Here is a 12,983-nt window from a genome sequence, read left to right as displayed (position 1 = left end):
TGGGGGTCACGCGCCGGACGGAAGGCCGCGCACACCCACCGCTCGCGGCGGCCGCGTCCCAACCCGCTGGGACGCCGGGCCCGGCCCGGCGGGATCCTCCCCCGACTCGGAAGGGGGAGGCGCGGGCCACACAGCAGGCGACGAGCCGCGCTCGGCCACCACCGCGGTGGCCGGCGGAACCCTCGCTCTCCCCACCCTCAACCCGTCGAGGGGGAAGCGGAGGAGGGTCCTCTGCGCGCGAGTCGCTACGGCAGCGCTACCATAAGGCAGAAGGAGACAGAGGCGGCAGGCTGGGAGATCCGGCACCCCAAAGCACACCTCTCTCAGATCGCTAGAGAAGGCTTTCTCACCGAGGGTGGGTCACACTCCCCACCCGCCAGTCGCCCCTCGTCGGGCCCGCAGAGGCGCTCGGGGACGCCCGGGGAAGGGAGGGGGCCTGCGGTACGAGGAGAAGCGCGCCTGCGGCGACCTCGAGCGTTTGCGGTCAGGGCGGGGGGCCCGGCAGGCTCACAAGGCCCCCCCCGTCCACCCGCCTCCTGCGTCGCTTCCGAGGCAAAGCCACGCACGCGACCGGTCGGAGGCAGAACGGCAGCCCCTCGGCGGCCGGCCGGCGCACGCGTCACCGGCCCGCGCCCGCCGCGATCGCTCACACGGCCCTCGCGCACCCGCCAGAGGGGAGCACGGGACGTGCGCTCGCCGGACCCGGCGGCGCCCTTCCCCGCGCGGGAGGGGCGCGCATCTCATCTCACTCGACCGCCTCGAACCCCACGCCGACGGGCTCCCCTCGGGACACACGCGCGGACACCGGAGGAGGGGACGCCGGGGGTGGGAGGGACACACCACCGCTCGGCCTCGGGCACCTGAGGGACAACCCGGAGCGCTCCAGGAGCACCGCAAAGGCCCGGGCGGAGCCAACGCTCGCGCGAAACCCCCGAGAGGGCAGCACGACGGGCCGGCGGGACGGCACCCCCACCGCCGCGGAGGGGGCCCGCCCGCAAGTCGATGACCGCGGGAGGCGAGAGCGAGGGGTGCCCGCCGCGTCAGAGGACCCCGCCGACCCACCCCGCGAAGCGGAGAGCGGGGACGGGACAGCCAGGTCAGGCCGGGTTCCGCACCCCACGCCTTCCCAACGCACCACCGGCAGGCGGACGGAGGAGAGGCAAGGGGCCCCCGCGGGCGGGGCGAGAAGAACGGTCCCATTCGCCACGAATGTCCGCCCCTCGCCCGTCGCGGCTCGGATCCGGCCCGGGAGAGCGTGACGTCACCACATCGATCACGGAAGAGCCCCCGGGAGCGGGGGGGTCGGCCAGCCGGCCGGCGAGCGAGCCGATCGGCCCCGGCCGTCCCCCGCTCCGGGGAAGGGGCGGCGGACAACCCAGCGGAGACGAGGACGCCTGACACGCACGGCACGGCACGGGGCCGACGGGGGTGGGGTTGTCACGGCCGCCCCGGGTGCCCGCGGCGGAGAGCGCACGGGGGCAGGGTAGCCCTCGCCGCCTTCCCCGCCGCCCCCGGGTGGGTCAGAGACCCGGACCCGGGCCGGCACCGGGAGTCGGGACGCTCGGACGCGCGAGAGAGCAGCAGGCCCGCGGGCCCCAGCAGCAGGCGGCTCGAGCGGGAGCAGGGCCGGCTAGCCGGGTCAGCGGTGGGCCAGAGTCCCGCACGCATCCGGAGGCCCAACCTCTCCAGCGACACAGGTCGCCAGAGGACAGCGTGTCAGCAATAACCCGGTGGCCCAAAATGCCGACTCGGAGCGAAAGATATATCTCCCCCGGGGGCAGGAGGCCCGATCGCCGACCACGCCGCCGGCCCAGGACACCCACGACACGGACATCTGTCCCCAAAATCGCCACCATCGCAGCCAGACACGGAGCACCCGGGGCCCCCTGGTCGACCCCAGGACACACGCGGGAGCGGCGCCGGGCCAGGGAGGCCCTCCCGGCCGCCCGTGCCACACGCACGGGCCGGCCCGTGTCTCCAGAGCGAGGCCCGGAAGCAGTTTCGGCCGGCCCCCCTTGCGATCGGGACACACGAGGGACCGAAGGCCGGCCAGGTGTGACCTCCCGGGCCGCACGAGGGCTCGGGGAGCGCTCTCCGACTCCGCACGGGGACTCGCCAAAAAGGATCACGGCGGAGGGACCGCGGCCCGGCCCGGGGACCGCTCCCCGGCACCCGGGGGACGGGGGCAGGACGGTCCCCGGCTCCCCACGGGGACCCGGAAACACATTCGGCCGCCGCCTCAGACGGCCAGGACGCGCGCGGGCCCGCGACCGAGCCGGGAAGGGCGTCCCCGGCCTCCCGCGCCACGCGCGGTGGGTCCCCGCGGGTCGCGGCTCGGGCCTCGGGAGCTGCGGCGCGCTGGTCGACCGGCCCGGGCGGCCCCACGGCCCGGCTCGGGCCCAGAAGCGCAGCGACAGCCTCTCCCCCACATAAACCTGCACGCCAGAGCTCTGACTCACAAGCGACGCGCCACAGCCCTGGCGCCACCGGGCCAGCCGGGCTGACGACCGCGGGCTTTCCGGAGCTCTGCCTGGCTCACAGCGGGGACGGTCCCCTCCCTCGGCAGCTGCCACCGCAGCTCCGGAAGCCAAGAGCACGATCTAACAGCGGCCGCCAGATGGAGCCCGACGACCGTCGCGAACGTCAGCGAGACCGATCCGGACGGCTGGCAGGGCGGCCCGTGGACCGCCAAAGCGAAACCGTGAGTCGAGAAGCCCTTCCCGAGGCCGAAAACGCAGCCCCTCTCCCCCAACCCCACAGAAACGCCTCCCCAAAACGTGTCCCCGCATCGACCGCGACAGAGTCAGAAGACAACCCACGGCGTCTGGGTGTTTGGAGATGCATCTCGGAGGGAGGGAGGGAGGGAGGGAGGGAGGGAGGGAGGGAGGGAGAAAGAACCCACAAGGAAGGACTCGGTCGCGGGTCGCTGCGGACACAGGGAGAGGCAGAACGCCTAGGCTCTTCCAGAATCCACACAGAGACAGACAGAGGGAGAGAAAGACGGAGGGAGGGAGAGAATGGAGAAAAGAGACAGATGGTGAAAGGGAAGGAGGGAGGGAAGGGAGCAGGGAGGGAGGGAGGGAGGGAGAGAGGGAGGGAGGGAGGGAGGGAGGAAGAAAGTGGAGAAAAGAGAGACCATCTAAAAAACAGAGATACGGAAAGAAAACTTCTTAAACGTTCCATTTTTTCAAAGACAGGTGGAGAGGAAAGAAACACGAAAAGGAGAGAAAGAAGGAGGAAAGAAACGAAGGAAAGAGGGGAAAAGAAACAGAGAGGAAAGAAAAATGAAGGAAAGACAGGGAACGAAAGAGAAATAAGACACGAAAGAAAAAAGAACAGAAAGAGAGAGAGAAGGAAAGGAAGAGAGGAAGAAACACGTAAAGGAGGAAAGAGAGGAAGAAAGGAAGGAAGAAACACATCAAGGAGAGAAAGGAAGGAAGAATCACATCAAGGAGAGAAAGAAAGAAAACAGGGATAAATATGCCCGTTTATCTATAAATACAAACACAACACTCTTCACACATAAGCATAGACGTATTCATCTACCATCGTTTCTTCACGTAGCAACGTATATTTATATTTCATAAATTTATAGAAGCGTATCTCTACACACGTGCTTTGCATAAGCGTACTTCTATACAATACATACATCTGTCGCGTATAAACGTACTTCTCCGTACGTCCACGTAAACATCTATAGTTATATACAAACGTATGAAAACACTTATATTTCTAAATAAAAGTGAGTACATAGAAACGAAACAAATAAAACATACGACGAACCGAGTCCACAGGCAGGGCGCGGTGGCTCACGCCTGTCATCCCAGCACTTCGAGAGGCCGAGGCGGGCGCATCACCTGAGGTCGGGAGTCAGAGACCAGCCCGGACAACGTGGTGAAACCCCGTCTCTACTAAAGATACGAAAATCGGCCGGGCGTGGAGGTGCATCCCTGTCATCCCAGCTACTCAGGAGGCCGAGGCAGGAGAATCGCTTGAACCCGGGAGGTGGAGGGTGCGGTGAGCCAAGATCGCGCCATCGCACTCCAGCCTGGGACACTTAAGAGTGAAACTCTGTCTCAAAGAGACGGAAGAGAAAGAGAGAGAGAGAGAGAGAGAGAGAGAGAGAGAGAGAGAGAAACAGAAAGAGAGAGAGAGAAAGAAAGAGCGAGAAAGAAAGAGAGAGCGAGAAAGAAAGAGAGAGAAAGGAAAAGAAAAAAAGAGCAAAAGAAGAAAGAGAAAGAAAGAAAGAAGGAAGAAAGGAAGGAAGGAAGAAAGAAAGAAGGAAGAAAGAAAGGAAAGAAGGAAGAAAGAAAGAAAGAAACAAAGAAAGAAAGAAAGAGAGACAGACAGACAGACAGAGAGAGAGAGAGAGAGAGAGGCCGGGCACGGTGGCTCACGCCTGTCATCCCAGCACTTTGGGAGGCCAAGGCAGGCGGATCACCTGAGGTTGGGAGATGGAGACCAGCCTGACCAACGTGGGGAAACCCCGTCTCTACAAAAAATACAAAATCAGCCGGGCACGGTGGCACACGCCTCTAATCCCACCTACTAGGGAGGCTGAGGCAGGAGAATCGCTTGAACCTAGGAGGCGGAGGTTGCGGTGAGCCGAGATCGCGCCATGGCCCTCTGGCCCGGGCAACAAGCGTGAAACTCTGTCTAAAAAAAAAAAAAAAAAAAAGAAAGAAAGAAAGAAAGAAAGAGAGAAGGAAGAAAAAGAAAGAAAGAAAAGGCAAGGCAAGGCAAGGCGAGGCAAAGCGAGGCAAATCTACCCGCTTTCACTACATCCGGGGAGAATCAGGAAAGTCCCCACCAACGACAAGGCCTAAAGGGGAGCCGCCATCTGTAAAACCCGAGCAGAAGGGTCCACGCGGGTTAAAGACACGAAGAAACACAAGGAAACCACCGACCAAGGAGAAGGACCATCTGGCCCAGCCAGGGTCTGTCTCCTGAGGTCGTCTGGGCAACCAGGGACCGGGACGGAGGGAGGGCGGGACTCCGAACCTCCGTCTCGAAAAACAAATCCCGCTCATAAAATAAAATTCCGTTAAAAAAAGAAAGTACGCATCGTTCCTAACGTGTCTGGTGCCTCGAAAGGCGAGAGGGGTCTGTGTACGTCACTGTGGGGGGGGGGGTTCTCTTTTTTTTTTTTTTTTTTTCTTTTTTCCCGGAAACTCACTTTTTAAGTATTTTCTTTCATGTCAGTTTTATTTTCCTTTTGTCTTCAAGTCCAGAGTCAGAAACATCGCGATATCCCGTCTCTACTAAGATACGAAAATTAGCGCGGCCTTATGCCGAGCGCCTGTAATCCCAGTCACTCAGCAGGCTGCGACTGGAGATCGCTTCAACCAGAGAGATGGTTGTTGCAGTGATCCGAGCGTGCACCACTGCATTCCAGCCTGGGTGGCTGAGTGAGACTCTGTCATAAAAAGAGAAGAAATGCGAAGACACAAAAAAGTACAGACCAAAATACTGCATTGTTTCAGAACCTTCCCCCAAAAGACCCGAAACCCCCTGACTCAGGTGAAGGAGGTGATGTTTCGATTTACTTCTCTCTCTCTCTTTCTCTCTCTCTCTTTCTCCCCTCACTTTTATTTCTTGTTGAAGCATACATGTGCAAGTTTGTTACATAGGTGAACTTCTGACTGGGGGGTTCAGTGTGCAGATGATTTCGTCTCCCGGATACTCAGCGCCGGAAACTATGTCACCCGGGTACTCACAAAAACCCGACAGTTTTTGTGTTTTGTTTGCTTTGCTTTTTCCTGAAGCTGTCTCTCCTTCCACACCTCCTCCCTCAAGTAGGCTCCTGCGTCTCTCATCCCCCTAGTTCTTCCCACGCATTCTCATTATTTAGTTCCCACTTATGGGTGAGGACACGCAGTATTCAGCTGATTGTTGCTTTCATCTTCGGTGGTGGTGATGAAAGAGGCATGACACTAAATCGAACCTTAGGACGCTCCCCTCCATCCCCACCACACCCCCTCCCCACACACACCCTCTTTCCTGCACCCCCTCCTGAAACCCAACAAAGGAAGAAAAACAAAAATTAAAGTTAGAGGTCATCCTCCAAGGCGGTCAAGAAGGGGGATCTCAAAGGGTGTGCAAGCTACGGGGGTCGAGGTATATCGTGGCCTAGGTAGCAAAAATAAGGGACCGACTTTCAAGCCCAACCGCACCCCCTAATCCTCAGCTATCGCTTTGGACTTCATCCAAGGAAGGCTGGTCTCAAGGACTCCAGACCTACCCTCTCTGGATTTCTAGAGGATAAGATGTTACGGCCGGACGCGGGGCTCACGCCTTTAATCTCAGCACCTTGGGTGGTTCGCCTCAGGTTTGGGGTTCTAGACTAGCCTGACGAATATGGAGATACCCAGTGTCTATTAAAAAAAAAAAGCCAGGCGTGCGGTGTGTGCCTGTGGTTTCAGCTACTCGAAAGGCTGAAGAATTGAAAATCCCTTGAACCCAGGCGACGGATGTTGCGATGAGCTGATGTCGTGCCACTGCAATCCAGCCTGGGCAATAAGAGCGAAACTCCACCTGAAAGAAAAAAAAAAAAAAAGAAAAGAAGATGTTAAGAAGTATAGTTTATATCAATCGGCTCTCATTGTACCTTGAGAGATTCAGAAAATCGCTACTTAATGACAGAAGAAAACACCAGCTAACATGTTTTGGGGAAAATACACGTTTTCCTAAAATTGGTAAAATCTACTTCACCTGAATAAAGATAAGTAAAGTAAACAATACAAACAAAACAAAACACTAAAACAAACATGGGCCAAGGCATTTTTTGTGGAAATATTATGTGAGCAAATTGTTACATTTTAGAAAGAGTTTCTATCTTGGGCAAATACCAATAATGCCCAGGGTAGAGCTTTGAAAAGTGGCAGCGTGCACCATTGTGAGGGTTGAAATCCGTGTGGCTCACTCCTTTCATCACAGCACTTTGGGAAGTTTGGACGGGCAGATACCTGGAGGTCATGAGTTCAAGAGCAGTCTGGGTAACAAAATAAAATTCTGACTCTACTAAAAAGGCAAATGTTAGCTGAGTATGGTGTCAGACAGAATTATGTTCCAAGAGGAAGCATCCCAAATATCCATGGTCCCCAGTCAAGAAATGAACTGAGTTTACAAATTCGTAGTGTCATTGCTGACTCAAAAGGTGAGAGGTGTATGTTTGTGTCACTGTGGGCCTCTATTTTTTTCTTGGAAACTCATTTATTTTTAATTACTTTTTTTTAGATGGAGTCTGACTCTGTCACCCAAGCTGGAGTCCAATGGCATGATCTGGGCTGACTGCAACCTCCACCTCCCGGGAGGTTCAACAGATTCTCCTTCCTCAGCATATCGAGTAGCTGGGACTTGACGTGCGTGCCACCACACCTGGCTAATTTTTGTATTCTTCGTAGAGACAGGGTTTGACTATGTTGGCCAGGCTGGTCTTTAACTCCTGACCTCGTAATCCTCCCACCTCCACCTAGAAAACCGCTGTGATGACAGGAATGACGCACTGCACCCAGCCTACTGGTTTATTTTTAAAAATAGCAATTTGGGTAGGGAGCAGTGTGTCACGCCTTTCTATATCAACCAACATTCTTTCTCGTGTCTGATGACCTGGGGCCTCCCAGCACTTTGGGAGGCCGTGGCCACAGGATTCCTGGAAATTGCAGTTCAAGAGCGGCCTGGGCAACGTGGTGAAACCCTGTCTTTACTAAAAAGGCAAAAGTTAGCTAGTTATGGTGGCACGCACCTGTTATCCCAGCTACTCGATAGGCTAAGACAAGAGAATCGCTGGAACCTGGGAGGCGGAGGTTGCAGTGACCCGATACCGCGCCATGGCCTGACGAACAGAACAAGACTCCATCTCAAATAAATTAATAAATACGTTAGTTAATCGAAAAGTATCAAAAGAAAACTGCAAGGAAGTGGCGGGAATGCACGGGAAGGCTTCACGCGTTCCTAAAGGTCAGAGCCGAAAAACAGTACCATCAGGTTGAGATACAGGCCATTCTGAATCTCTTCTCACTGTGCTCAACTAATACCAAAGAAGGGCAGGTTTCCATACCGCCCGTTCATCATCACCGCTCTTGTCAGGTATAATTGCAGAGTCATGACTACACAGAGCTCTCTCAACCCACCAACTGCGTCCGTACTTTTATGAGTCCAGTTGGAAGAATAAACAGGGCACTTAGCAAAGTAATCATCGTATGTTCCTTGGTCTCCCATGTCTGTCATGAAACCAATCAAATTCGTGGTCCACTTTTTCCCCGCCCTTCGAGCGTTCACAGAGCACCGAAATACAAGAACAGTGAGTGCATTTTATGCGACAAATAGGAAAAACACCAAAGTGAAAGTCACAGAGGCTTAGGATACACAGGGAGATACAGAATAAGGAGACTGTTCCAGTATCCACACAAAGGCAGACAGACAGTGGGATGGAAAGAAATGAAGAAGAGAGAGAGAATAAGGAAGATAAAGAAAAAAATATAGACAGACAGAGATGTAAAGGGAAGAGAGATGAAAAAGAAAACCGAAAAACATAGAAACAGAAAAAAAAAAGAATGAGAAATGAGAGAAAAAAGGGGGGAAGAAAAAGAGACAGAACACAAATAAAAGACAGAAAGAGAAAGAAAAAAAGAGAAAAAATGAAAGAAATAAAAAGAAGGCAGGGCATCGTGGTTCACACCTATAATCCCAGCATTTTGGGAGGCGGAGGTGGAAGAATTGCTGGAGCCCAGGAGTTTGAGACCAGCCCTGGCAACACAGTGAGACCCCGTCTCTACTGAAAAAGAAAAGACAAGAAAAAAATCCGGGCATCGTGATGGCAGGCACCTGTATCCCCAGATCCTTTGGAGCCTGAGGTGAGAGCATCGCTTGGGCTCGGGAGGTGGAGGCTGCAGTGGGCCTTGGTCAAGCAAATGCTCTGCAGTCTGTTGCCCAGGCTGTCCTGAACTCCCGAGCTCTAGCGAACTGCCCGCCTCAGCCTCCGAAATTGCAGCCGCCACAACCAACGGTCCTGAAGGTGTCACTGACAGATTTTAGTATACAGGGTGTTTCGCTATATTGCGAACTTGAACCCAGGAATTTGAAGCTACAGTGACCCAAAGTCGCGCCACTGCACTGCAGTCTGGGTGATAGAGCAAGGCTCCATCTCTAAATGACTAGATAAATAATGAAAACAATAACAATAATGACAATAATACAAAGAAATAATAACAAACAACAATAATAATAAACTCGTGGGAGTGAAAAAATATAAAAGGTCATACACATCACAATTAATTGTAGTTAATTTCAAATAAATTTTTTTCTTTAACCTGTTTCTGTTACTTTATGAAACACTTACACTGGAGGGCAATGGCATGAACACGGCTCACTTCAGCTTCAACATCACAGAATTAAGTGATCCTGTAGTCTCAGCCACTTGGAAGGCTGAGATAGGAAGATCACCTGAGGGAGCCCTGGAAAGTCTAGGCGGCAGTGAGCCGAGATTGCATTCTTACACTCTAACCTGCCTCAAAAATATAAATAAATAAAAGGTAAATATAAAACCACAGCAACTTCAGTGTGTAGAAAGAGGAGCAAGAAAAGTAAAAGAAAAACAAAACGAAGAGCAACTGAAAGTACTGTGGAAACAATTGGAGAGGAAGAAACAACGCAAGGAATAAGTGACACCAAGTGAATGTGGGCGGTACTGCTGCTGACCAAAGTTATATGGTCTACTTTAGAAATCCCAAGTTGACGGTCAAGTCCAACGCTTGCCGCCGACATCAGGTGGACACGGCGACCCGAGACCTGAGGATTGGGGCCTTAGGCCCTGGTCCCTGGTCTTCCAGGCAGAGAAGCTGACGGCCGTGTCAACTGGATGTTGCTTGCTTCCCACAGGCGGTCGACTTGCGGGCTGATCGAGAAGCCAAATGCCAGCATCTAATCGATCGGGTCCACCCTAAAGGCCAAATGAGGTGCTCGCGGACGGAAGCGGTCAGAACCAGTTGGAACCTTATCACACAGAACCGGCCCAGCTTTGAGGCCATCTAACTCGGCAGACCTGCCAGCCATTCTCGCGCAGTCCGCTGGCTGACCCGGGCAGCGGAGACCAGTGAAGACACAAGGGTGGTGACTGGCTACTCTCATCCCAGCGCACCTGGGGCGGGGAGAGGGACTGTGACCCCAACGGCCGCCCACGGGCACGCGCGAACACTACTCGGACAGGGACTGCAGGGGCACAACCTCTGACACCCGCGCCTCAGCCATTCGCACCAAGCTCAAAGAATCCGTTCCCAACCCGAGGAGGATTCCCAGCGGGGTGGGGGAAAGAAGCTGAATCAGAGAGGTGGAACATCGAGCAGGGGCGCCAACCCTACCTCGGCAACTCCCGGCGCTGTATCTTGGGAACCCCGCTGGTGGGGCCGACGCCTCCCAAATGCACGGCGGGCTCCAATGAACTCTCGCGAGAGACAGCCGCAGCCTGTCCCGGGGCTCGGGGGCTGGTGGGCATGGGCAGGCCCGGGACCTTAGTCCCCGCTGGCAAAAGCAGGGAAGAAGGAAGGTAGACGGCGAGGGCTGAATTACACAGGACACGCCACAAAGCCGGGTTTCCCGCACACTGGTTTAGAGACACTTGGGTGGAGGGCTGACTTTCAATAGGTTGCAGTGAGGGAGCTGCCATGCTCCATAGGAAACCCTGACCCGGAAGCAGGGCGTTTACGAATAGTTTAGTATCAGATTCCCCATAAACGTGTTATGTGATGGGCCAGGGAGCAAAGGCCTTCCTAGCTGCACCCCGTTTTTTAGGACGAGGGGCTCCCGGCACCGGAGCCAGGTCTCGGCGCGCAGTGGGGCGGAGCGTCCGGCCGGTGGGAAAGGCGGGGGAAGAGCTATCTGAGGCCAACCGAGGCTTGCCGGCGCTGCTGCATCCTCTCTTCTGGGCGGGATTCTGACTTAGAGGCATTCAGTCATAATCCCACAGATGGTGGCTGCTCACCTTTGGCTCCCCAGCCAAGCACATACACCAAATGTCTGAAACTTTGGTTCCTCTCATGCTGAGCAGGATTACTATGGTAGCAACACATGGACAACAACACATGTGGAACACACGCAGTAAAACTAACCTGTCTCACATGGGTCTAACCATGATGCTTTCCCGGGCATGCAGTCCGCTTTTAGGTGAATCCATTCCACTTTGCCTTGCCCTTCAGAAAGAAAAGAGAACTCGCTGGCCGCAGAGGCTCACGCCTGTAATCCCGGCATATTGAGAGACTGAGGCCGACGGATCACCTGATGTCAGGAGTTCGACTCCAGCGTGGCCAACATGGTTAAACCCTGTCTCTATGAAAATACCAAAATTAGCTGGGCATAATAGTGGGTGCCTGTAATCCCAGCTACTCGGTAGGCTGAGGCAGGTTAATCGCTTGAAACCAGGAGGCGGATGTTGCAGTGAGCCGAGATCCCTCCATTGGGCTATCTAAGCGAGACTCCATCTCAAAAAAGAGAGAGAAAAAAAAAGAGAAAAGAAAAGATAACTCTGTCTAGGGCTCCCATTTGCTTTTGCAGAATCAGAGAGTGTGATTGCAGGCAAGGGTTGAGGGGAGGGTTCAGGGGAAAAAAGGAGGAGGGGCAAAGGCTGGAGGCACAATAGCTCACTCTGGAATGTTTCCAAGTTTGGTGGGGACAGCTTATGAAACAAGCTGACTCTGGAAATTACACAGAATTCATAGTATTATTTCTTCTTTGAAAAGTGAGCGGTTCATGACTTTTTTCTCAGCATGTATTCCTTTACTTGTAGTAAGTGCCATTTAGTTTCATACAGTTTACATACCACTGCTTTCATTGTATCTGCAGAGATTTAGGATAGTTTTTGTTAATAATGAGTCCTAGGGTGACGCTACAATGCACTTTCCGTTCTGAACCCTGAAAACTTCAGACAGGTCTCAGTTAATTTAGAAAGTTTGTTTAACCAAGGTTCAGGACGCACACCCGTGACACAGCCTCAGGAGGTTCTGAGGACATGTGCCTAAGGTAATCAGAGAACATTATCGTTTTATACATTCTAGGAAGACATGAGACATCAATCAACGTATGCAAGATGAACATTGGTTCGGTCTGCAAAGGCGGGACAACTTAGCAAAGGTGGGAGAACTCAAAGCGAGGAGGGGACTTCCTGGTCACAGGTAGTTAAGAGACAAATGGTTACATTCTTTGGAGTTTCTAATTAACCTCTCCAAAGGAGGCAACCAAATATGCATTTATCGCTTGAGACCAGGAGGCGGATGTTGTAGTGAGCGGAGATCGCTCCATTGGGCTCCAGCCTGAACGTCTGAGCGAGACTCCATCTCAAAACAGAAAAAAAAAAAAAAAAAAGAAAAGAGCAGAGGAGTGACTTTGAATAGAATGGCAGGGTGGCCCTAAACAGTTGCCAGCTTGACTTTTCCCTTTACTTTAGTGATGTGGAAGCCCCAGCATTTATTTTTCTATCACACAATTTTTAAAACCCACGTAGAAGTCTTCATGCTGATTTAAAAAAAAAAAAAAAAAGGAAGAAAGTAAAGCAAATGATAGGCCAGGCGCCCTGGCTCACGCCTGTAATCCCAGCACTTTAGGAGGCTGAGGTGCTTGGATCACCTGAGGTCAGGACTTCGAGACCAGACTGGCCAACATGGAGAAACGAAGTCCTTACTAAAGATACAAAAATTAGCTGAGCGTAGTGGCGGGCGCCTGTAATACCAGCTACTGGGAAGGCTGAGGTAGGAGAATCACTTGAACCTGGGAGGGAGAGGTTGCAGTGAGCCGAGATGGCGCCATGGCACTTCAACCTGGGCTACTAGAGCGAAACTGTCTCTCTCTCTAAATAAATAAATGAATAAATAAATAAATAAACAATCAGGCCCAGCCAGGTTGGAGGTTTCCTATGTAAAAAGGCATAGGGGGAGGGAGGGAAGGAGTGCCTCAGAGGTCAGGGTGGGGCCCAAGGGAAACCAGTTTTCCCTGGC

The sequence above is a fragment of the Pongo pygmaeus genome, chromosome 15 (assembly GCF_028885625.2).
Source record: "Pongo pygmaeus isolate AG05252 chromosome 15, NHGRI_mPonPyg2-v2.0_pri, whole genome shotgun sequence".
In the NCBI taxonomy this organism is placed as follows: domain Eukaryota; kingdom Metazoa; phylum Chordata; class Mammalia; order Primates; family Hominidae; genus Pongo; species Pongo pygmaeus.
Note: the sequence above shows the minus strand (reverse complement) of the source record.